This window comes from Schistocerca americana, chromosome 5, assembly GCF_021461395.2.
Source record: "Schistocerca americana isolate TAMUIC-IGC-003095 chromosome 5, iqSchAmer2.1, whole genome shotgun sequence".
Taxonomy (NCBI): domain Eukaryota; kingdom Metazoa; phylum Arthropoda; class Insecta; order Orthoptera; family Acrididae; genus Schistocerca; species Schistocerca americana.
This window is the reverse complement of record NC_060123.1, coordinates 43,647,833-43,673,386: the sequence shown is the minus strand read 5'-3', so window position 1 is coordinate 43,673,386 and position 25,554 is coordinate 43,647,833.

Here is a 25,554-nt window from a genome sequence, read left to right as displayed (position 1 = left end):
TCCTGTTTTTGTTCGGACCAGTATTCTTCCATAAACTTTTGTTTAAACTCTTTGAACGTCATTAGTTCGGTATTCAAGTTAATTCCCCAGCGCTTAGCGTCACCTGCTAAGGCGCTAATTACTACGTTTATCTTCTCCTGACCAGACAAGTGTTCAGGAAACATCCGCTCGCAAATTTTGATGAAATCCAACGGATGCCATCCGTTATGTATCTTGGCGGGATCGAAGCGCTCCTCACCTTCCAAAAGCTTCGTAAGTGGCGTGCCATTACAGACAACACCAGGCCTATTTTTGATTTTACTCTCGAGATCGAAAATTTCGCCTTCAATTTTCGATGTATTTTGTTCACACTTTTGCACACATCCGATAACTTTTTCGCCTAAATTTCTTTCACTGTCTGAAACTGCCTTATTCCACTGTGAGATTCCATGTTGGCATTCGTTTACGATCTCAGTTTTAAGACCGAAAACTTTTTCGTCTACTTTTGTTTCAACTAGAGTCTCTACTTTCTCTTGGATGTTGAGAATTTCATCACACCTACTGTTGATGTTATCAATTTCCCCCAGCATAGTATTCATATTTTTATTAATTGTGTAAATTTCAGACTTCATATTATTTACTACTGAGCTTAAATTACCCACTTTTTGTTCTACCTGTTCTATTTGTTTATTAATTTTAATCCCTTGTTCTTCGACGTGTGCTGTAAGCTGACCAACTTGCGTTTTAAACTGCTCGTCAACGTGTGTTTTAAGCTGATCATTCTGTGTTTTAAGCTGCTCGTCAATGTGTGTTTTAAGCTGATCATCCTGTCCTGCAATTTGTTTGGTTAATCGTTCAAATAAGTCGTTCATGCTTAAAATTTTCACACTGTTTTGTTCTACGGAATCGGTGTGTTCCGATCCTACCTCAAAATATTCTTTCGGTTCTCTCTTTATCTGTGGTGAATCAAACATGTCAGTGGCTTCATTCACATACCCACTATCATCTACAAAGTCATCCTCTATTTCTTGTTTTATTCCTTAATGTGTTCGAGGAAACCTCGACATTTAAATCTGTTCTTGGTATTTTATGTACGCCAATTGTCTTCCGCTAACGCCATCTGTTGTCTGGTCGCGTAAACTCCTGTCATTGACAGCCACATCTTCCTTTACGCTCGGCACATCTACTGTGGCTACGTGCTTGTCCATATTGAACGCAAATTACACCCCACTACCGTACTTGTCGTTCACTGCCATTTACTTTACTGAATAATATTGCAATTCGGGCCACCGAACATCCACTGTTCGGTATTCACGTTAATTTGTAACTGACATCAACTGGATGTCCTGTCACCAGGAGCCACTTGTAACGTGCGCGTGGGGCACACAATACTTATTAAAGCCTGTACTATGGTAAGTGAGTGGTATTTACCTTACGAGACAAAATTTTTGTATAGATATTGACCGCGTGTACCTGAATGGTGGCAAATCAGACTTACACCCACTCTGTAATAACAATGATCCGTCAAGTAAGTTCGAATGCAATTACACGTCAGGATGGACCAAACGCAACACTGAAGATGCTACCAATTTAATAATAATACGGTCGCCAGCCTAATTAGGCATTAACTGAGTTTCTTCCCTGTACAAGTTGGTGTATATTCATGCAAAACAACACGTAGTAACACTGCGTAATGTAGTAAAATTTTAGAACCAGAAAATCTATTGAACCGATAGTTTCACGTTCTGTACTGATGTGGAAAAACCATGAATACATAACACTACACTATAATGTACACTGCAAAACTTCGTACTGTCTATTGATCTGATTAAAATCGGGCATAGGTTACCCTGGAAATAGCAATTTCGAGCCACAGACAAAATGTCAATTTTGATAAAGATAAAACACTGATAAATGTTGACTTGTATATTGACTTTAACTTTTGCTGGTCAAACCAATGTGGAACAATTCACAATTCAAATGAATAAAAAGGGGGAGGGGGGACCCTGAAACTGTTATGATTACTATATTAAAAAATTGATTACTGAAATTATCATGCGTTCAAGATTTCCAGTATATGAGTTACTACTCTTTTTATCTTATTTACTGCTCATTTAAATACCTTTATATCTGTCTCGAAATAATTAAACTTCATTACGATATCAATATTAAAGTTATCTTTCAACTTCGTTAGACCTCCATTATTCATTAACTGGTTCATTAACAAAACAGTTCTTTAAACACCATTCTAACATAGTTAGTTCTGCAAGTAATTATTATTAACACAAAATTTAATTCTTCATTTTGGGACACTCGGATTGCACAACATTTGGAAAGGACCCTATCTAGGTTAGTTGTGAGGATAATTCAATGATGGGAAAGTTCTGGTAAAATTTAAGTTGTTATTGAATAGTTCACTCTCTGGTCCATACGAGTACAGTACTAAAAGTTTCAACCTGTTTGTATCGATGCAGCGGTCGGCGGGAGGCGAGATGGCGAGGCACAGAGCACACATACAACCCCAGCTATGGCTCTTGACATATCGGCACTTTAATCCTTCTTAGCGTCCCAATACTTTTCCATTTAGTACCTACGGAATTTTGCAGGCTGTGTGGGCTTTGGAACGGCATACCCGAGGCTCAATGAAACTACGTCTTCCAGGAGTGCCTCCTCGCTCCAGAACGTGTTGCTCAGACCGATGCCAAACTCCAACTACTACTGCTGAGCCCGTTGTGCCGTGCAGTGCCCGTGCACATTTTCCCGCGCTCGCCTACCATCCACCTTTTACCGCTCCCTTACAGACAGGGTATTCACCTGAGTTTTTGCATTCTACATATCCCAACACATTGCCTACGTATGGACCAGACGCACAGTTACAATTTTAAATACCTTACAACAGTCTCAACATTTGTTACACTTCAATTCTATTACAATATTGCTTGACATTTGACATAACCATTAATGTTCACATTGAAACTTGTTTAAAGTTTTCTTAACACAATGACATGAAACAAAAAGAAATGAAATCAGAACATCAATTACACTAGTTGATCGAAAAGTCAGATGAAAAAAAATTTACTTATACACTCCAGGAAATGGATAAAATAACACATTGACACCGACGTGTCAGACCCACCATACTTGCTCCGGACACTGCGAGAGGGCTGTACAAGCAATGATCACACGCACGGCACAGCGGACACACCAGGAACCGCGGTGTTGGCCGTCGAATGGCGCTAGCTGCGCAGCATTTGTGCACCGCCGCCGTCAGTGTCAGCCAGTTTGCCGTGGCATACGGAGCTCCATGGCACTCTTTAACACTGGTAGCATGCCGCGACAGCGTGGACGTGAACCGTATGTGCAGTTGACGGACTTTGAGCGAAGGCGTATAGTGGGCATGCGGGAGGCCGGGTGGACGTACCGCCGAATTGCTCAACACGTGGGGCGTGAGGTCTCCACAGTACATCGATGTTGTCGCTAGTGATCGGCGGAAGGTGCACGTGCCCGTCGACCTGGGACCGGACCGCACCGACGCACGGATGCACGCCAAGACCATAGGATCCTACGCAGTGCCGTAGGGGACCGCACCGCCACTTCCCAGCAAATTAGGGACACCGTTGTTCCTGGGGTATCGGCGAGGACCATTCGCAACCGTCTCCATGAAGCTGGGCTACGGTCGCGCACACCGCTAGGCCGTCTTCCGCTCACGCCCCAACATCGTGCAGCCCGCCTCCAGTGGTGTCGCGACAGGCGTGAATGGAGGGACGAATGGAGACGTGTCGTCTTCAGCGATGAGAGTCGCTTCTGCCTTGGTGCCAATGATGGCCGTATGCGCGTTTGGCGCCATGCAGGTGAGCGCCACAATCAGGACTGCATACGACCGAGGCACACAGGGCAACACCTGGCATCATGGTGTGGGGAGCGATCTCCTACACTGGCCGTACACCACTGGTGATCGTCGAGGGGACACTGAATAGTGCACGGTACATCCAAACCGTCATCGAACCCATCGTTCTACCATTCCTAGACCGGCAAGGGAACTTGCTGTTCCAACAGGACAATGCACGTCTGCATGTATCCCGTGCCACCCAACGTGCTCTAGAAGGTGTAAGTCAACTACCCTGGCCAGCAAGATCTCCGGATCTGTCCCCCATTGAGCATGTTTGGGACTGGATGAAGCGTCGTCTCACGCGGTCTGCACGTCCAGCACGAACGCTGGTCCAACTGAGGCGCCAGGTGGAAATGGCATGGCAAGCCGTTCCACAGGACTACATCCAGCATCTCTACGATCGTCTCCATGGGAGAATAGCAGCCTGCATTGCTGCGAAAGGTGGATATACACTGTACTAGTGCCGACATTGTGCATGCTCTGTTGCCTGTGTCTATGTGCCTGTGGTTCTGTCAGTGTGATCATGTGATGTATCTGACCCCAGGAATGTGTCAATAAAGTTTCTCCTTCCTGGGACAATGAATTCACGGTGTTCTTATTTCAATTTCCAGTAGTGTATGTACAATAGTACAGCGTCGTTGTTGTTACAAATAGACCGCGCCTTTCGAACTGTCAACACAACTGATACTGCTACGAGTATCCTACGTCTTCCACTTCGTTGGCAACGGGTTATACACAATGCTGGTGACTACTTAGAAGGTCGGCGAAACACTGAAACACGTATCTATTTTGTACGAGCTGTATATAAATAGTTGCCACTATTAAAGTTCCAACCCTCGTATATTATTTATGGTTCATTACACTTCCTAAATAAGGCAATTTTAAGATTGTCGAAACGTAGGACAAGTGTACCAGTAAACTATTGCTTGAGAATGGTTGGCTGATTATTTCAGACAGTTCAGTTTTGTAGTCACACAGTTGCTGAAGTAACAGAAGTTCAAGTCTTTTTTAAGTATAGTTAACCATTGGTCGATCATAATGAAAAATTCACGACAACAAGATTCCTAACTTCTAAAATGGTTATAACCAGTTTTCAGTGTATGACTAGGCCAGATACTGGTATGCAAAGCCGATGTGCGTTTAATAATGAAACAAATGTATCGGAACAGTAGATTCGACGTTATGAGAAAATAAAGCAGTTGAGGAACACACGTTTGTACAACTGACTAGAAGCGCTTAAATTTGCAGGCTTTACTGAAGATAAAATGACGCTTATTATTAAATGCTGTTTCAATGTTTTGAGTTGAAAGCATGCTACTCGGTCCATTAATGAACTCAACTAGCAAGTGTTATCTAAGGAAAAAGGTTATGCTTTGCGTGTATCATTACATGACATTTAAATTACTGATAATTCGGAAAATCGCAATTGGAACTCATATTGGACGGATATACGTTTCGTTTGAAGTCTGTTACAGGAACCAGTATACAATCTAGTACTTGAAAAAAGTAAAGTTGGAATCAATCTAGCCTTAAAAATTTAAAAGGAGGGAAGATTTAATCAAAAAATGGAACAGAGCCTTAATAGGACTCTGCAATCATACAACGTTGAACTGCAGCGAAATTTGCAAGAGTAAAATAAATAAACTATAAATTCTTGGTTATACATTATTTGCAACGTACAAATTACCGACGGAATTCTACAAATGCTGTTGAAAATACCATAGCTTCTGAAATTCAGATTGTACCTACGTATAAATTATGAAAAACCATTATTATGTCTCGCACTATCGATTGTGAAAATCGTCATCAAGCACAGAATACCATATTCTGAAACTTCAGTTACAATAAAGACATGGTGAAGACCTCATAAATCAATTTTCTACTAATATCCTCTCATGTTCAAAAACTTAATGTTCTAGTGTAGATTGTTGAAATAAATTTGGAGCAGTCATTCCCGAACTATACGTGATCATTAACAGCAATACAGGTACCCTCGTATAGTTACGTATGTACGCGTATCGGGGAATTTTCGTAGCGTGCCTCGGTAATTTGCTTTTCACACCATTTGAAGAGAAACAAAATACTTTAACGGCGACGCGGGAAACGAGTTTCAGTTCGTGACGTGAGGTCGCTGCCGTTTTTTTTTTTTTTTTTAGGATATGGAACGAAACATCCAGAGTCAGAGAAAATATTGTCCTCTACACAACGTTAAGAGATTAGAAAAAAAATCCCTAGTGCCAAGTGCTGCTGGAACATGCTGTCTATTCTGTTTCTTTTGTACTGACAGGTGGTAGATACAAACTTTTCAAATAAGCTTCTGTCGACTTTTTTTATATTCTTTTTGGACGACGTTTGTGCGCCCCATATCCCCTATGGATTCAGTCTGTACGTTGTGTGACAGTGCTCCTCCTCCTAGGTACAATCTGGGCTCTGAGTTAATTAAAAGGCCACGCTGGCAATCGATAACCGTCAGCTGGAATAGTCTAGGCTTTCGCTCTTCGCCCAATGGGGCTGTAGACTGTTAAATTCCCCTGAGCTGGGCTAAAAATGTTTCGTCTTTTACAACAATTTAATAAACAATATTATTTGAAATCTAGCATGCCACCAAATTCATACAAGTACTGCCATTTATGGGAGTGGTACACTACAACATATTACATTGAAGTGCGGGAAGTACATTTTTGCAGTTACAAATCTTTCGCTATTCCGAATGGGGGAAATCAGTGTTACTGTGAGACTATAACAGCAATGAGCAATGTACCACTCCTAGACGGTCAAAAATATGTCAACATTAGATGATGAATATTTGGCATGTGATATACATATCTTTAATCGGTCTAATATCCTGGTTAGGCGAGAACAAGTGGCTGATTGTCACAGGTACGATAGTGATAAAAATCGACAGGAGCTCGCCATGATCGTTCTATACACCGCACAATAAATAAAGCTCTTCAGACTCTTCATTGATTTTGTTTCACCATTTTCAAGTGGTATTCTCACCTCAGAAGACCATTTCCGAATGACCATCACCCAAAAAAATACCCTCTTTTAGTTCAAATGTCCTGTTGATCATGTTGTTGTTGTGGTCTTCAGTCCTGAGACTGGTTTGATGCAGCTCTCCATGCTACTCTATCCTGTGCAAGCTTTTTCATCTCCCAGTACCTACTGCAACCTACATCCTTCTGAATCTGCTTGGTGTATTCATCTCTTGGTCTCCCTCTACGATTTTTACCCTCCACGCTGCCCTCCAATACTAAATTGGTGATCCCTTGATGCCTCAGAACATGTCCTACCAACCGATCCCTTCTTCTGGTCAAGTTGTGATACAAACTTCTCTTCTCCCCAATCCTATTCAATACTTCCTCATTAGTTATGTGATCTACCCATCTAATCTTCAGCATTCTTCTATAGCACCACATTTCGAAAGCTACTATTCTCTTCTTGTCCAAACTATTTATCGTCCATGTTTCACTTCCATACATGGCTACACTCCATACGAATACTTTCAGAAATGACTTCCTGACACTTAAATCAATACTGGATGTTAACAAATTTCTCTTCTTCAGGAACGCTTTCCTTGCCATTGCCAGCCTACATTTTATATCCTCTCTACTTCGACCATCATCAGTTATTTTGCTCCCCAAATAGCAAAACTCCTTAACTACTTTAAGTGCCTCATTTCCTAATCTAATTCCCTCAGCATCACCCGACTTAATTAGACTAAATTCCATTATCCTTGTTTTGCTTTTGTTGACGTTCATCTTATATCCTCCTTTCAAGACACTGTCCATTCCATTCAACTGCTCTTCCAAGTCCTTTGCTGTCTCTGACAGAATTACAATGTCATCGGCGAACCTCAAAGTTTTTATTTCTTCTCCATGAATTTTAATACCTACTCCGAATTTTTCTTTTGTTTCCTTTACTGCTTGCTCAATATACAGATTGAACAACATTGGGGAGAGGCTACCACCCTGTCTTACTCCCTTCCCAACCACTGCTTCCCTTTCATGTCCCTCGACTCTTATAACTGCCATCTGGTTTCTGTACAAATTGTAAATAGCCTTTCGCTCCCTGTATTTTACCCCTGCCACCTTTAGAATTTGAAAGAGAGTATTCCAGTCAACAATGTCAAAAGCTTTCTCTAAGTCTACAAATGCTAGAAACGTAGGTTTGCCTTTCCTTAATCTTTCTTCTAAGATAAGTCGTAAGGTCAGTATTGCCTCACGTGTTCCAGTGTTTCTACGGAATCCAAACTGATCTTCCCCGAGGTTGGCTTCTACTAGTTTTTCCATTCGTCTGTAGAGAATTCGTGTTAGTATTTTGCAGCTGTGACTTATTAAGCTGATAGTTCGGTAATTTTCACATCTGTCAACACCTGCTTTCTTTGGGATTGGAATTATTATATTCTTCTTGAAGTCTGAGGGTATTTCGCCTGTTTCATACATCTTGCTCACCACCTGGTAGAGTTTTGTCAGGACTGGCTCTCCCACGGCCGTCAGTAGTTCCAGTGGAATATTGTCTACTCCGGGGGCCTTGTTTCGACTCAGGTCTTTCAGTGCTCTGTCAAACTCTTCACGCAGTATCGTATCTCCCATTTCATCTTCATCTACATCCTCTTCCATTTCCATAATATTGTCCTCAAGTACATCGCCCTTGTATAGACCCTCTATATACTCCTTCCACCTTTCTGCTTTCCCTTCTTTGCTTAGAACTGTGTTTCCATCCGAGCTCTTGATATTCATACAAGTCGTTCTCTTATCTCCAAAGGTCTCTTTAATTTTCCTGTAGGCAGTATCTATCTTACCCCTAGTGAGACAAGCCTCTACATCCTTACATTTGTCCTCTAGCCATCCCTGCTTAGCCATTTTGCACTTCCTGTCGATCTCATTTTTGAGACGTTTGTATTCCTTTTTGCCTGTTTCACTTACTGCATTTTTATATTTTCTCCTTTCATCAATTAAATTCAATATTTCTTCTGTTACCCAAGGATTTCTACTAGCCCTCGTCTTTTTACCTACTTGATCCTCTGCTGCCTTCACTACTTCATCCCTCAAAGCTACCCATTCTTCTTCTACTGTATTTATTTCCCCCATTCCTGTCAATTGCTCCCTTATGCTCTCCCTGAATCTCTGTACAACCTCTGGTTCTTTTAGTTTATCCAGGTCCCATCTTCTTAAATTCCCACCTTTTTGCAGTTTCTTCAGTTTTAATCTACAGGTCATAACCAATAGATTGTGGTCAGAGTCCACGTCTGCCCCTGGAAATGTCTTACAATTTAAAACCTGGTTCCTAAATCTCTGTCTTACCATTATATAATCTATCTGATACCTTTTAGTATCTCCAGGGTTCTTCCATGTATACAACCTTCTTTCATGATTCTTAAACCAAGTGTTAGTTATGATTATGTTGTGCTCTGTGCAAAATTCTACCAGCCGGCTTCCTCTTTCATTTCTGTCCCCCAATCCATATTCACCTACTATGTTTCCTTCTCTCCCTTTTCCTACACTCGAATTCCAGTCACCCATGACTATTAAATTTTCGTCTCCCTTCACAATCTGAATAATTTCTTTTATTTCATCATACATTTCTTCAATTTCTTCGTCATCTGCAGAGCTAGTTGGCATATAAACTTGTACTACTGTAGTAGGTGTGGGCTTCGTATCTATGTTGGCCACAATAATGCGTTCACTATGCTGTTTGTAGTAGCTTACCCGCATTCCTATTTTCCTATTCATTATTAAACCTACTCCTGCATTACCCCTATTTGATTTTGTGTTTATAACCCTGTAGTCACCTGACCAGAAGTCTTGTTCCTCCTGCCACCGAACTTCACTAATTCCCACTATATCTAACTTCAACCTATCCATTTCCCTTTTTAAATTTTCTAACCTACCTGCCCGATTAAGGGATCTGACATTCCACGCTCCGATCCGTAGAACGCCAGTTTTCTTTCTCCTGATAACGACATCCTCTTGAGTAGTCCCCGCCCGGAGATCCGAATGGGGGACTATTTTACCTCCGGAATATTTTACCCAAGAGGACGCCATCATCATGTAATCATACAGTAAAGCTGCATGCCCTCGGGAAAAATTACGGCCGTAGTTTCCCCTTGCTTTCAGCCGTTCGCAGTACCAGCACAGGAAGGCCGTTTTGGTTATTGTTACAAGGCCAGATCAGTCAATCATCCAGACTGTTGCCCTTGCAACTACTGAAAAGGCTGCTGCCCCTCTTCAGGAACCACACGTTTGTCTGGCCTCTCAACAGATACCCCTCCGTTGTGGTTGCACCTACGGTACGGCTATCTGTATCGCTGAGGCACGCAAGCCTCCCCACCAACGGCAAGGTCCATGGTTCATGGGGGGGGCTGTTGATCATATTCACGATAAATGTTATATTGTGGCTCAGTGAACTGACCAATAGATTGCAGAGACTTTTGAAAAAAAAACAGATATAAACTGAAGGTTATCAGAATTTGAACAGAAGAAAGGATAATGAATAACGGAAGCTTACTTATTGTATGTATATGGTATTACGGGAACAACACTTAATTAACTTAAAGGCCGTTTAGGGCTATTACAGTGGTGACAGTAGTTCGTACTCAGGAAATAAGCGTAGATAGAGGAACAGATGTAGGAATCTTGCATCGCTGTTCTAGGCCAGATCATAGCAGGAGTAGTTTTTCGTTGCCTTCTTTCAACGTACTATGAAGTTACAAGTGTGTATCTCTATACGGTAGATGAGGGTTATCAGTGCTTGTGCAGTATCATGCTGCGATTCTGATGTTGTGGATGAATAGAAGGGAGAGGTTAGAGCCCAGTGGCAACACATAGCCTACTGTTCTCGAGTAGCACTAACGGGGTCGCCGAGCTTAACACCTCCATACGACGGACGGATCACGAGTGCCACATGCTCTCACTTCATAAGACACTGCGGAGAGGTTTTGAATTTAATCCAGGGCAACGGCGCTGAGACTGGTGATCAGGAACTTTATACCACCATCTCTTCTCCCTTGCTGGCCAAACACTAGAAGTGAAACCTCCGAGTCGAGAGATGCTGCGGAGGCGTTCGTTAGCATCCTCTAGTATGGATGCGTGTCATATGGCGGTATAAAGGGCCCGAAATATAGCACACAGAACTGACACTTCTGGCAGAAACAACGGTTGTTTATCGCAGCTGAGTAGAAGTGAATGTGGATGAGAGCTGTGTGTGTACTATTCACTGCTTCTTCAATTCTTCGCAAGACTTCGTCGGTTGTAGTGAGTGGCGACTGGTGGAATGCCATTCTCTCGGCTCTCCATGGCCAGAAGTAATCGGTAGCAAGTCTGGAAAACGTGCTGGCCATGGCCACAGTCGAACATCCGTTGTATGAAGGTAGTCAAGGACACCACGGGCAACATGCAATATTGCGTTAGAAATGCAGTGGCTGCTCATAATTTATTATGAGCGGCGTTCAATAAGACATGCAGCACAGCTTTTTCTTCCGCCAGTTTAAGTTCAAAATGCGGAATTTGTTATGAGACGTAAGCAATATTCCCGCTTCAGCCCCAATAGTTTCAAGAAGTTCCAAAAAGGAAATTCGCGTCTGTATCTAAGGAGCGATCCAAGCATGCATCTCTCGTTTACGTTCTTTTGTCGGAAAACTAGAGCATAGCAGATATTCGTAAGCGCTTGCAGAACCACCACGGATACTTGGCAGTGAACAAAAGCACGACGAGTCGGTGGGCGAGGTGTGTCAAACCTGTCTCCAGCGTGCCGGCTGGCAGCATGCAGCTGTGACTCCTGCAAGGCTGGAACGTGCGCACACTCTCATTAGAGGTGATCGACGGATCACAATCAAATACCTAGTCGCTCAACTGGACGTCCATGTTGGTAGTGCTGACACAGTCGTAAACCAGTTGGGGTACTCAAAGGTGTGTGTCCACTGGGTACCTAGGCGCTTAACAGAAGACGATAAAGGGCAACGAAGGACGACCTGTGCAGAACTGCTTTTGCGGTACGAGATGCTCGTGACAATTTTTTGTCTAACATAGCCACTCGAACGAACACGGATTCATCACTTCTAATCGGAAACAAAACGGCAAACCATGGAGTGTCGCCACACCACCCCACCTGGGAAGAAAAAGTTCAAGGCCACACCCTCAGCTGGAAAGTCATAGCGAAAGTCTCCTGAGACTCTGAAGTCGTTATCATGTTTGATGTTCTCCCTCATGGTGCAACGATTAACTCTGAAGTGTATTGTGCTACCCTCAGGAAACTGAAGAAACAAGATCAGCGTATTCGTCCCACAAAAATGCAAACGAACTTCTCCTACTCCATGACAAGGCAGTACCTCTCACGAGTCTGCACACGCAAGAGGAACTCAGAAAACTTCATTGGGCTATTCTTCTTCATTCACCTTCAGCCCAGATGTCGCCCCTTTCGACTTCCGTATGTTTGGCCCAATGAAGGATGCACTCCGCTGGAAGCAGTACGTCGATGACGGAGAGGGTATTGACGCAGCAAGACGTTGATCTACATCTACATCTACACCCATACTCACCATGCCACCTGACAGTGTTTCGCGGAGGATACCTTGATTATATCCGTTCTCCCTTCTATTCCAGTCTCGTATTGTTCTTGGAAAGAAGGATTGTCGGTATGCTTCTGTGTGGGCCCCAATCTCTCTGATTTTATCCTCATGGTCTCTTCGTGAGATATACGTGTGAGGGAGCAATATACTGCTTGACTCTGCGGTGAAGGTATGTTCTCGAAACTTCAACAAAAGCCCGTACCGAGCTACTGAGCGTCTCTCCTGCAGAGTATTCCTCTGGAGTTTATCTATCAACTCCGTAACGCTTTCGCGATTACTAAATGATCCTGTAACGACGCGCGCTGCTCTCCGTTGGTCCTTCTCTATCTCTTCTATCAACCCTATCTGGTACGGATTCCACACTGCTGAGCAGTATTCAAGCAGTGGGCGAACAAGTGTACTGTAACCTACTTCCTTTGTTTTCGGATTGCATTTCCTTAGGATTCTTCCAATGAATCTCAGTCTGGCATCTGCTTTACCAACGATCAACTTTATACGATCATTCCATTTTAAATCACTCCTAATGCGTACTCCCAGATAATTTATGGAATTAACGGCTTCCAGTTGCTGACCTGCTATATTGTAGCTAAATGATAAGGGATGTTTCTTTCTATGTATTCGCAGCACATTAAACTTGTCTACATTGAGATTCAATTGCCATTCCCTGCACCATGCGTCAATTCGCTGCAGATCCTCCTGCATTTCAATACAATTTTCCACTGTTGTAACCTCTCGATATACCACAGCATCATCCGCAAAAAGCCTCAGTGAACGTCCAATGTCATCCACAAGGTCATTTATGTGTATTGTGAATAGCAACGGTCCTACGACACTCCCCTGCGGCACACCTGAAATCATTCTTACTTCGGAAGACTTCTCTCCATTGAGAATGACGTGCTGCGTTCTGTTATCTAGTAACTCTTCAATCCAATCACACAATTGGTCTGATAGTCCATATGCTCGTACTTTGTTCTTTAAACGACTGTGGGGAAATGTATCGAACGCCTTGCGGAAGTCAAGAAACACGGCATCTACCTCTGATCCCATGTCTACGGCCCTCTGAGTCTCGTGGACCGTCTTTTTCGAAACCCATGATGATTCCTACAGAGTAGATTTCTAGACTCCAGAAAAGTCATTATACTCGAACATAATACTTGTTCCTAAATTCTACAACTGATCGACGTTAGAGATATAGGTCTATAGTTCTGCACATCTGCTCGACGTCCTTTCTTGATAACGGGGATGACCTGTGCCCTTTTCCAATCCTTTGGAACGCTGCGCTCTTCTAGAGACCTACGGTACACCGCTGCAAGAAGGGGGGCAATTTTCTTCGCGTACTCTGTGTAATATCGATCTGGTATCCCATCAGGTCCAGCAGTCTTCCCTCTTTTGAGCGATTTTAATTGTTTCTCTATCCCTCTGTCGTCTATTTCGATATCTATCATTTTGTCATCTGTGCGACAATCTAGAGAAGGAGCTACAGTGCAGTCTTCCTCTGTGAAACAGCTTTGGAAAAAGACGTTTAATATTTCGGCCTTTAGTCTGCCATCCTGTGTTTCAGTACCATTTTGGTCACAGAGTGTCTGGACATTTTGTTTTGATCCACCTACCGCTTTGACATAAGACCAAAATTTCTTAGGACGGCGACCAGTAGAGTGGTACGGTGCAGGCGTACCTATCCCCACCTCCCCCCCACCCACTCTCTTATGAACGGAGGTTATGTTGAAAAATAGGGTTTTGTGGCTAAAAGGGTGGGAAATAATAATACGGCGTATTGGAATTCTGAATAAAACCAATCTGGTATAGGCAAAAAATCATGTGTTTCTTTACGTACTGAACAATCCTCTTACTAGCTATGCAAAACAGAGGTGATATTGCTGTGAACCCAGCGGCACCGTATACATGTACCTCAAAGCCAGGTGCTGAGCTTGTGTGGCTATGAGACACCAACTAAAAAAGAAGTACGACAAGGCTGCTGTATCTCGCCAACTTTAACATTTACATGCATGAAATAATGCATATATGGAAAACAGAATTTGATAAAGGTTTATACCTACCTTTAAATAACTTACTGCATGCTGTCGATGCTGTGATCCTGTCAGATAAACAAGAGAACCTTTATAAAGGATTTTACTTATTGAATCTAATAAGTGATAAATTTGAGATGGAGACAATAACAGAAAAACTAATACAAAGGCCTTCTTGGAGAAAGAACACGCCAGAACCAAAATAGTGGTACATCAACAGATTTTACAGTAAGTAAACCGCTTCAGTTAACTAGGATGTGAAGTGACATAAGGCTACTTAAAAGACATATAAATTAAAATTAGTAAATTTATCCGCTTTGGTGGAGCAATTAACGGAAACCTTAATTACAAAACTAGGAAAGATGCTCAAATAAAATTCTACAAAACTATTGCAGTCAACAAACTGCTCTATGGAAGCGAGTTCCGGGTGCTTAGCAAAATGTAAGAGAATCGTATTCAGAAAAAAGAAATGAACTTCTTGAGACAAATTAAAGTCTGCACAATAGGCTATGAAATCCAGGTATTAGAGAACAACTAAAAAAATTTTTGTCTAAATTATAAAACTGTAGGGTATAAGTGAAAATGGAACGAACACCTAGAAAGAATGGGGAGTGACAGATTCCCCTTAAGGGCTAGAAAATATAAACCTGAAGGAATAAGAAACAGAGGAAGACCCCCATAATGATGGCTACCATAAACGGTAATTTCGCCTAATACCTGAAGAAAAGAAGAAGAAAGGAGCTGTCATGAACTCTCAGTTTTTCTCGGAGTGATTGAGTAATGGTGTACCATCGACTGTGCAGTCGAGTTACCGCATAAAATTTTGCACTATTTTCCTACTACCGAGCCAGATGCCTTCTCGAATTTTCCTTTTATGTGTACTCGGTGCCGGGGGCCCCAGCCAGACTGTTGGTCTCCCGCCGTTATTACTCGCTCATTACGAGTTGGAATACCGACGCCCGGTAAGCTCTTTGTGCTCTTTTGTTTTCCATGGCCTGCTCTGATATTACTTGGAATTCATATTCTCTTGGCATTTGACTACTTTTTGACAGATTCCTAAATTAAGCTGTCCTGACAGCTTGGCGTTTTTACGTATTCGAGGCAGGGCTCAGTGACAGCTGTGGGTCTCTGACGTTTCTTAAACCTCTCTTCGACAGTTATAATAGTCTGCACGTTGTAAGGCATATCACATTCGCATGGACGGTACGTAACCGGGGCTCTCGGAGACAGATGTCTTTAACATAACAAAGAGGATTTTTTATCTTTCTTGGCGATAATGAAATTCACTGGATGCTTCCGTAGAAATCTTCTAATCTTGGCAGATATTGTGACAGCGTAAGGTAACCTAGTGACTAATTCTTCGCGTCAGTCGTAACCTCTTTCTTAAGCGTTCTTGTTGTTGAGTGCAACAGGCGCTCAGTTTGACAGTCTGAGTACCAAATGCTTCCTAACAGCATCCGCAGTTGCTGTAATTCTTCAGCTTGGTTCTCCTTGCCTGAAACTGTTCGAACCTTATCGATTTAAGTATCCACCACCAAATTTCTCAGTGCTGGATGGTCTTGGTTCGAGACGTGGAGATAAAGGTCAGTGCATGGGTTTTCTGTGTATACCCTGACGTACGGATCCACCTGGTCTCCTCTTAAATAGCACTTGAAGGAAGGGTAGGTGGTCCCCTTTTCCTATTTTTTTTTTTTTGGTCATCAGTCTACTGACTGGTTTGATGCGGCCCGCCACGAATTGCTTTCCTGTGCTAACCTCTTCATCTCAGAGTAGCACTTGCAACCTACGTCCTCAATTATTTGCTTGACGTATTCCAATCTCTGTCTTCCTCTACAGTTTTTGCCCTCTACAGCTCCCTCTAGTACCATGGAAGTCATTCCCTCATGTCTTAGCAGATGTCCTATCATCCTGTCCCTTCTGCTTATCAGTGTTTTCCACATATTCCTTTCCTCTCCGATTCTGCGTAGAACCTCCTCATTCCTTACCTAATCAGTACACCTAATTTTCATTATTCGCCTATAGCACCACATCTCAAATGCTTCGATTCTCTTCTGTCCCGGTTGTCCCACAGTCCATGTTTCACTACCATACAATGCTGTACTCCAGACGTACATCCTCAGAAATTTCTTCCTCAAATTAAGGCCGGTATTTGATATTAGTAGACTTCTCTTGGCCAGAAACCCCTTTTTTGCCATAGCGAGTCTGCTTTTGATGTCCTCCTTGCTCCGTCCGTCATTGGTTATTTTACTGCCTAGGTAGCAGAATTCCTTCACTTCATTGACTTCGTGACCATCAATCCTGATGTTAAGTTTCTCGCTGTTCTCATTTCTACTACTTCTCATTACCTTCGTCTTTCTCCGATTTACTCTCAAACCATACTGTGTACTCATTAGACTGTCCATCCCATTCAGCAGATCATTTAACTCTTCTTCACTTTCACTCAGGATAGCAATGTCATCAGCGAATCGTATCATTGATATCCTTTCACCTCGTATTTTAATTCCACTCCTGAACATTTCTTATATTTACATCATTGCTTCCACGATGTACAGATTGAAGAAGAGGGCCAAAGGCTACAGCCTTGTCTTACACCCTTCTTAATACGAGCACTTCGTTCTTGATCGTCCACTCTTATTATTACGTCTTGGTTGTTGTACATATTGTATATGACCCGTGTCTCCCTATAGCTTACCGCTACTTTTTTTCAGAATCTCGAACAGCTTGCACCATTTTATATTGTCGAACGCTTTTTCCAGGTCGTCAAATCCTTTGAACGTGTCTTGATTTATCTTTAGCCTTGCTTCCATTATTAGCCGTAACGTCAGAATTACCTCTCTCGTCCCTTTACTTTTCGTAAAGCCAAACTGATCGTCACCTAGCGCATTCTCAATTTTCTTTTCCATTCTTCTGTATATTATTCTTGTAAGCAGCTTCGATGCATGAGCTGTTAAGCTGATTGTGCGACAATTCTCGCACTTGTCAGCTCTTGCCGTCTTCGGAATTGTGTGGATGATGCTTTTCCGAAAGTCAGATGGTATTTCACCAGACTCATATATTCTACACACCAAAGTGAATAGTCGTTTTGTTGTCACTTCCCCCAATGATTTTAGAAATTCTGATGGAATGTTATCTATCTCTTCTGCCTTATTTGACTGTAAGTCCGCCAAAGCTCTTTTAAATTCCGATTCTAATACTGGATCCCCTATCTCTTCGAAATCGACTGCTGTTTCTTTTTCTATCACATCAGACAAATCTTCACCCTCATAGAGGCTTTCAATGTATTCTTTCCATCTATCTGCTCCCTCCTCTGCATTTAACAGTGGAATTCCCGTTGCACTCTTAATGCTACCACCGTTGCTTTTAATGTCACCAAAGGTTGTTTTGACTTTCCTGTATGCTGAATCTGTCCTTCCGACAATCATATCTTTTTCGATGTCTTCACATTTTTCCTGCAGCCATTTCGTCTTAGTTTCCCTGCACTTCCTACTTATGTCATTCCTCAGCGATTTGTATTTCTGTGTTCCTGATTTTCCCGGAACACGTTTGTACTTAATCCTTTCATCAATCAAGTGAAGTATTTCTTCTGTTAACCATGGTTTCTTCGCAGCTACCTTCTTTGTACTTATGTTTTCCTTCCCAAATTCTGTGATGGCCCTTTTTAGGGATGTCCATTCCTCTTCAACTGTGCTGCCTACTGCGCTGTTCCTTATTGCTGTATCTATAGCGTTAGAGAACTTCAAACGTACCTCGTCATTCCTTAGTACTTCCGTATCCCACTTCTTTGCCTATTGATTCTTCCTGACTAATGTCTTGAACTTCAGCCTACTCTTCATCACTACTATACTGTGATCTGAGTCTATATCTGCTCCTGGGTACGCCTTACAATCCAGTATCTGATTTCGGAATCTCTGTCTGACCATGATGTAATCTAATTGAAATCTTCCAGTATCTCCCGGCCATTTCCAAGTATACCCCCTCCTCTTGTGATTCTTGAACAGGGTATTCGCTATTACTAGCTGAAACTTGTTACAGAACTCAATTAGTCTTTCTCCTCTTTCATTCCTTGTCCCAAGCCCATATTTTCCTGTAACCTTTTCTTCTACTCCTTCCTCTACAACTGCATTCCAGTCGCCCATTAGATTTTCGTCCCCCTTTACATACTGCATTACCCTTTCAATATCCTCATACACTTTCTCTATCTGTTCATCTTCAGCTTGCGACGTCGGCATGTATACCTGAACTATCGTTGTCGGTGTTGGAATGCTGATTAGAACAACCCGGTCACTGAACTGTTCACAGTAACACACCCTCTGCCCTACCTTCCTATTCATAACGAATCCTACACCTGTTATACCATTTTCTGCTCTTGTTGATACTACCCGAAACTCATCTGACCAGAAATCCTTGTCTTCCTTCCACTTCACTTCACTTCACTGACCTAGATTGAGCCTTTGCATTTCCCTTTTCAGATTTTCTAGTTTCCCTACCATCTTCAAGCTTCTGACATTCTACGCCCCGACTCGTAGAACGTTATCCTTTCGTTGATTATTCAATCTTTTTCTCATGGCAACCTCCCCCTTGGCAGTCCCCTCCCGGAGATCCGAATGGGGGACTATTCCGGAATCGTTTGCCAATGGAGAGATCATCATGACACTTCTTCAATTACAGGCCACATGTCCTGTGGATACACGTTACGTGTCTTTAATGCAGTGGTTTCCATTGCCTTCTGCTTGCTCATGTCGTTGATCATTGCCGATTCTTCCGCCTTTAGGGGCAATTTCCCACCCCTAGGACAAGAGAGTGCACTGAACCTCTATCCGCTCCTCCGCCCTCTTTGACAAGGCCGTTGACAGAATGAGGCTGACTTCTTATGCCTTCTTATGCCGGAAGTCTTCGGCCGCCAATGCTGATTATTTATGAAAATTTAGGCAGTGGTGGGGATCGAACCCGGGACCGAAGTCGTTTTAATTATGAATCAATGACGCTACCCCTAGACCACGGGATATCCATCTGAATTTTTGTATTAAAATGTGTACATTTTAAATGTTTCAGGAACTCATCAAGCTTTTTTTTTTTTTTTCCTCCATGTGATCGCATGACAAACATGTCATCCACGTATCCATAGAAACGTTGACACTATAGACGACATATTCATCTCGTGACACATGTTGCTTTCAAATTGCCGGCCGAAGTGGCCGTGCGGTTAAAGGCGCTGCAGTCTGGAACCGCAAGACCGCTACGGTCGCAGGTTCGAATCCTGCCTCCGGCATGGATGTTTGTGATGTCCTTAGGTTAGTTAGGTTTAACTAGTTCTAAGTTCTAGGGGACTAATGACCTCAGCAGTTGAGTCCCATAGTGCTCAGAGCCATTTGAACCATTTTTTTGCTTTCAAATTGGTGGGTTGTAAGATCCTTGCTTCAAAGTGTTCCTAGTACAGGTTCCCCACGACAGACGATAACTGATTACCAACTGCCACGTTTTGTGCTTGTTCGTGATACTTCCTGTTGAATATGAAATAAGTTGAGACAGAAAGTGCCTTAAAACTTCAGTAAAAGGATCAATGAAATTTTTTGCGATTAATTCTATGGATTAAAAGAGTGAGACTGACTTAAAGAGGGAGACAACATTGAAGCGGAGCATGATATCCGTATCCCGGAACCTCATGTGACTAACGTGTTGTACGATGTGAGTGAAGTTGTAAATCTGGCATACTCGCTGAGAATTCGTTTCAGTAGCGCACTCGAAACAACATGTGGTTGGGCCCGATTTGCCTCGGGCGAAGAGCAGGAAGAGGGGGTGGAGGAGATTAGTGCCTAACGTCCTCTCGACAACGAGGTCATTAGCGACGGAACAAAAGCTCGAACTAGAGAGGACAAAGAAGGAAATAGCTCGTCCTCTTTCAAGAAGATATTGTGGCATTTGCCTTAAGCGATTTAGAGAAATCACGGGAAACCTAATTCTAGATGGCCGGACGCGGGCTTAAACAGCCGACCTCCGGAATGCGAGTATAGTGTACGAAGAAGTCCGCGTTCTTGCTTGGTTTCGGATGAAGCGTTGCACTCCTGGGTACGGTCACATTCCGAAGACAACCACGAAGGCACTCGTCTCACGGTCGAACAAATGCACTACTGGCCATTAAAATTGCTACACCAAGAAGAAATGCAGATGATAAACGGGTATTCGTTGGACAAATATATTATATTAAAACTAACATGTGATTACATTTTCAAGCAGTTTGGGTGCATATTTCCTGAGAAATCAGTACCCACAACAACCACCTCTGGCCGTAATAACGGCCTTGATACGCCTGGGCATTGAGTCAAACAGAGGCTGGATGGGGTGTACAGGTAGAGCTGCCCATGCAACTTCAACACGATACCACAGTTCATCAAGAGTAGTGACTGGCGTATTGTGAAGAGCCAGTTGCTCGGTTACCATTGACCAGACGTTTTCAGTTGGTGAGAGATCTGGAGAATGTGTTGGCCAGGGCAGCAGTCGAACATTTTCTGTATCCAGGAAGGCCCGTACAGCACCTGCAACATGCGGTCGTGCATTATCCTGCTGAAATGTAGGGTTTCGCAGGGATCGAATGAAGGGTAGAGCCACGGGTCGTTACACATCTGAAATGTACCGTCCACTGTTCAAAGTGCCGTCAATGCGAACAAGAGGTGACCGAGTCGTGTAACCAGTGGCACCGCATATCATCAAGCCTGGTGATACGCCAGTATGGCGATGACGAATAAACACTTCCAATGTGCGTTCACCACGATGTCGCCAAACACGGATACGACCATCATGATGCTGTAAACAGAACCTGGATTCATCCGCAAAAATGACGTTTTGCCATTCGTGCACCTAGGTTCGTCGTTGAGTACACCATCGCAGGCGCTCCTGTCTGTGATGCAGCTTCAAGCGTAACCGCAGCCACGGTCTCCGAGCTGATAGGCCATGCTGCTGCAAACGTCGAACTGTTCGTGCAGATGGTTGTTGTCTTGCAAACTTCCCCATCTGTTGACTCAGGGATTGAGACGTGGCTGCACGATCCGTTACAGCCATACGGATAAGATGCCTGTCATCTCGACTGCTGGTGATACGAGGCCGTTGGGATCCAGCATCATTGGATCTCGACCAACGCAAAGCAGCAATGTCGTGATACGATAGACCGCAGTGACGATAGCTTACAATCAGACCTTTATCAAAGTCGGAAACGTGGTGGTACGCATTTCTCCTCTTTACACGAGGCATCACAACAGCGTCTCACCAGGCAACGCCGGTCAACTGCTGTTTGTGTGTGAGAAATCGGTTGTAAACTTTCCTAATGTCAGCACGTTGTAAGTGTCGCCACCGGTGCCAGCCTTGTGTGAATGCTCTGAAAAACCAATCATTTGCATATCATAGCATCTTCTTCCTGTCGGTTAAATTTTGCGTCTGTAGCACGTCATCTTGGTGGTATAGCAATTTTAATGGCCAGTAGTGTATTAGCAATAGGGCCATTACCTTTGAAATAATAAACAGCTTTCTTCCCTCTCTCTCGTTTTTGTTTGACTGCCCTTAGAGGTGAACCATTATTAGTTAAAAATGGTTCAAATGGCTCTGAGCACTATGGGACTCAACATCTGTGGTCATCAGTCCCCTAGAACTTAGAACTACTTAAACCTAACTAACCTAAGGATTCGAACCTGCGACCGTAGCAATACCCCGGTTCCGGACCATTATTAGTTATCATGGGCCTTTGAGGGAGGCCTTCTTTAAATGCTGGGTAAGGCCATATAGTTGTGCTGGCACAGCTGTTGGTGTTCTAGGATCGTTAGTGATGTTAAGAGGGAAGCATGACTCATTGATAGGAGTCGTCACCTTCCTCTCGATTTTAATGTTTGTATCGAATCTATCTGACCGTAGGCAGCTTCATTGCAAAATATTAAAAATCTTCTTACTGCAATCGACATGTGAAATTAGGGCTGTATCGTTGCACTTATCGCCTGGCATATTTACAGTTTCCTTGCCCTCCGGAAGATTTCTCTGTGTGTCTAGATATTTCTTGAAGATGTTGGATCTTAGCATTTGCGCCTTGATGAGTCTCCACAGGTATTGGGGCGAACCACGTCATTGCTTCTGGTGGCCGCGAAGCCCAAACATGCTCTATAGAGCTGATGAACTATGCTAACGGTAGCATTTTGGAAACAGGCGCAGAATTCAGCCCGTTACGAAAATCTTCTCTGTACCTAGTCCACATATTTGTGAATGATATCAGTTACTGTATGGCCCTCGGCATTGTGCCTTAGCTTTTCGCGCAAGCAATCAAAATCAGCCTTTAGGTGTGAAGACTGTATTGATTCCGATTTTTATCGTATCGTATTGTCAATCCGTTATCAAGAACATGCAGAAAGTGTACCTTAAAGATATAGATGAAGAAGCTGTTCTGAAGTAACAGTATTCGTCGGGTGTCACGAAATCTGTATCGTCCTATTGCCTGGCTTGCACGGTTCATAATCCTATGGTCCGCTAGTACGTTAATACGATGCTTGATTTTGTTGAACGTAGGTACAAATAGTTCATTTCAACGTTTTGTCAGGACGGTCAGTGTACAGAGAAATCGACCTTTCCTCTGGTGGGACTTATCCAATTTGGGTGCTCCCTGCGAAGTGATGTGATGTTTCGCGTTTTCCCGGCTTGATTTGTTTATGGTGTATTTTAGAATATTTTTGGGCAATATTTACTCAATCGAAATAGTAGTCTTCTTCAGCTGCCGCGAGTTCTGCTATTATGTGTACACTCTGCCAGGACTCCAACTAGACCGTGAATGTATTATTGATCTCGTGCCGCTTTGTCGTTGATGCTGTCTTGATTTCCGATGCCCTCTGCACACTTTTACGTTCATTGGTTTTTCAGAAAAAGCTTGGATGTTCGGTGTAGCTGTATACTTTCCCAGCGTTTCTCATCTCTGGTCGATGTAATGGCTGGCGAGATATTAATAAATTAAGTGATACTTCCCTAGCCTTACTCACACTGAAACCTCCGCTCCTGTTTATTACGTTTCCGGAAATCGAAATTCGATAGACTCCTTGGATACATTATTGCTGAAACTTGGCGTACGTACCACGATACTAATGTCATCATATTTTACTTCATGATTGTATATGAGGCAGTGCTCGGTAACGACTGCAGAGGGCGTTCAAAAAGTTTTTCACAGTCGTCTCTAATTTTTATGTTTTTTGCAGGAAAAGGATGAAATTTTTTGTGAACATACTTGGAACATTTAGCTATAAGTTGGTGTATAAAAGTATTTTCTTTTATTTACAGGTAAGCCGTAATGGGCCGTGAAGTAGACGTCAGGTTGCGACAACGGTCGGTGACGGAGTTCCTCTTCAAGGCCGGCAATGCCTCTGCCACATCGACTCACAGGACGTTGCTCTCTGTTTATGGGGAGAACACAGTGGATCGCAACAGTGTACAGCGGTGGTTGCAGAGGTTTAAAGAAGATTATTTCTCTCTATCAGTTTAATAAGTTTAATATGACACAGCTGCAATATACAAACGCGAATTCTTTACAGACGAATGGAAAAACTGGTAGAAGCGGACCTCGGGGAAGATCAGTTCGGATTCCGTAGAAAGGTTGGAACACGTGAGGCAATACTAACCTTACGACTTATCTTAGAAGAAAGATTAAGAAAAGGCAAACCTACGTTTCTAGCATTTGTAGACTTAGAGAAAGCTTTTGACAATGTTAACTGGAATACTCTCTTTCAAATTCAGAAAGTGGCAGGGGTAAAATACAGGGAGCGAAAGGCTATTTACAATTTGTACAGAAACCAGATGGGAGTTATAAGAGTCGAGGGGCATGAAAGGGAAGCAGTGATTGGGAAAGAAGTGAGAGAGGGTTGTAGCCTCTCCCCGATGTTATTCAATCTGTATATTGAGCAAGCAGTAAAGGAAACAAAAGAAAAATTCGGAGTAGGTATTAAAATTCATGGAGAAGAAGTAAAAACTTCGAGGTTCGCCGACGACATTGTAATTCTGTCAGAGACAGCAAAGGACTTGGAAAAGCAGTTGAACGGAATGGACAGTGTCTTGAAAGTGGGATATAAGATGAACATCAAGAAAAGCAAAACGAGGATAACGGAATGTAGTCAAATTAAATCGGGTGATGCTGAGGAAATTAGATTAGGAAATGAGACACTTAAAGTAGTAAATGAGTTTTGCTATTTAGGGAGTAAAATAACTGATGATGGTCGAAGTAGAGAGTATATAAAATGTAGACTGGCAATGGCAAGGAAATCGTTTCTGAAGAAGAGAAATTTGTTAACGTCGAGTATAGATTTAAGTGTCAGGAAGTCGTTTCTGAAAGTATTTGCATGGAGTGTAGCCATGTATGGAAGTGAAACATGGATGATAACTAGTTTGGACAAGAAGAGAATAGAAGCTTTCGAAATGTGGTGCTACAGAAGAATGCTGAAGATAAGGTGGGTAGATCACGTAACTAATGAGGAGGTATTGAATAGGATTGGGGAGAAGAGAAGTTTGTGGCACAACTTGACTAGAAGAAGGGATCGGTTGGTAGGACATGTTTTGAGCCATCAAGGGATCACAAATTTAGCATTGGAGGGCAGCGTGGAGGGTAAAAATCGTAGAGGGAGACCAAGAGATGAATACACTAAGCAGATTCAGAAGGATGTAGTTTGCTGTAGGTACTAGGAGATGAAGAAGCTTGCTCAGGATTGAGTAGCATGGAGAGCTGCATCAAACCAGTCTCAGGACTGAAGACCACAACAACAACATTTCTCTCTACTGGACAACCCACGATGTGGTAGACCATCGACGGCAGTGAGTGATGTGAATAAGGAGACCATTGATAAAATCATCCAAAATGACAGATGTGTGACGACACGATAGCTTGCTGAAATGACTCGTTTCTCATTGGGTAGTGTGGTATCACTGGTACAGTCACTGGGGTACAGAAAAATCTGTGCACGTTGGGTGCCTAGATTATTGACAAGTGAAATGAGAACGATGAGGAAGAATGTGTGCGAGGGTCTCATGAAGACCTTTACAGGTGAGTGAAAACAGTGTTATGACGGCGTCATTACCCAGGG